This window comes from Apaloderma vittatum, unplaced genomic scaffold, assembly GCF_000703405.1.
Source record: "Apaloderma vittatum isolate BGI_N311 unplaced genomic scaffold, ASM70340v1 scaffold7577, whole genome shotgun sequence".
NCBI lineage: Eukaryota > Metazoa > Chordata > Aves > Trogoniformes > Trogonidae > Apaloderma > Apaloderma vittatum.
The window spans coordinates 14,917-15,572 of NW_009727743.1; positions in this window are offsets into that span (position 1 = coordinate 14,917).

Consider the following 656-nt stretch of genomic DNA (forward strand, 5'->3'; position numbering starts at 1 on the left):
CCGGGGCGGCCGGAGCACCTGGCAGTGTGCCTGCCCAGGGAGCGGCAGTGACAGTGCTGGGGCAGGGACCAGAGGTCAATGTGGCACTCTCGCTGCGCCTGCCCTTGTGGACGAGGGTCCCATCTTTGGGGCTGGGAGCCTACCCCCTACCCCAGCGAGGGCTGGGAGTGCTCCTGGGGTACCAGTGTCATCCAGGCCAGGAAGCTCTCCCCCACCCTCAGCACCCCAGGTGAGCTGGTAACAAGGTCCCCGGACCTATGGCAGCAGAACGCAGGGATTTAGGGGTGCTGCCTGCATCCCAAAGTACCGCAAATCCACCACCCTGGACCCTGCAGCATGCAGCCCCGAGGGGCTGAGTGTGGGCAGGGCACCCACTGAGTGACCTGGGGCACCCAGCTTACCTAACACTGTGCTGCTCTGCGCCGGGAGGGTGACACGGGGAGGGTGACACCAAGAGGGTGACACAGGGACGGTGACACCAGGAGGGTGACACCTGGAGAATCACAGCGGACGACAGGGAGACCAGGGCCCAGCGGCAGTTTTTAAGGGGAGGAGAAGGGAAGAGGCAGGGCAGCCAAAGGCAGTGATATTTGCCAGCGCTGCGGCTGCTGGGAGGGGAGGAGCAAGCATAGGGAGAAACTGGCCCCTACTGGCCT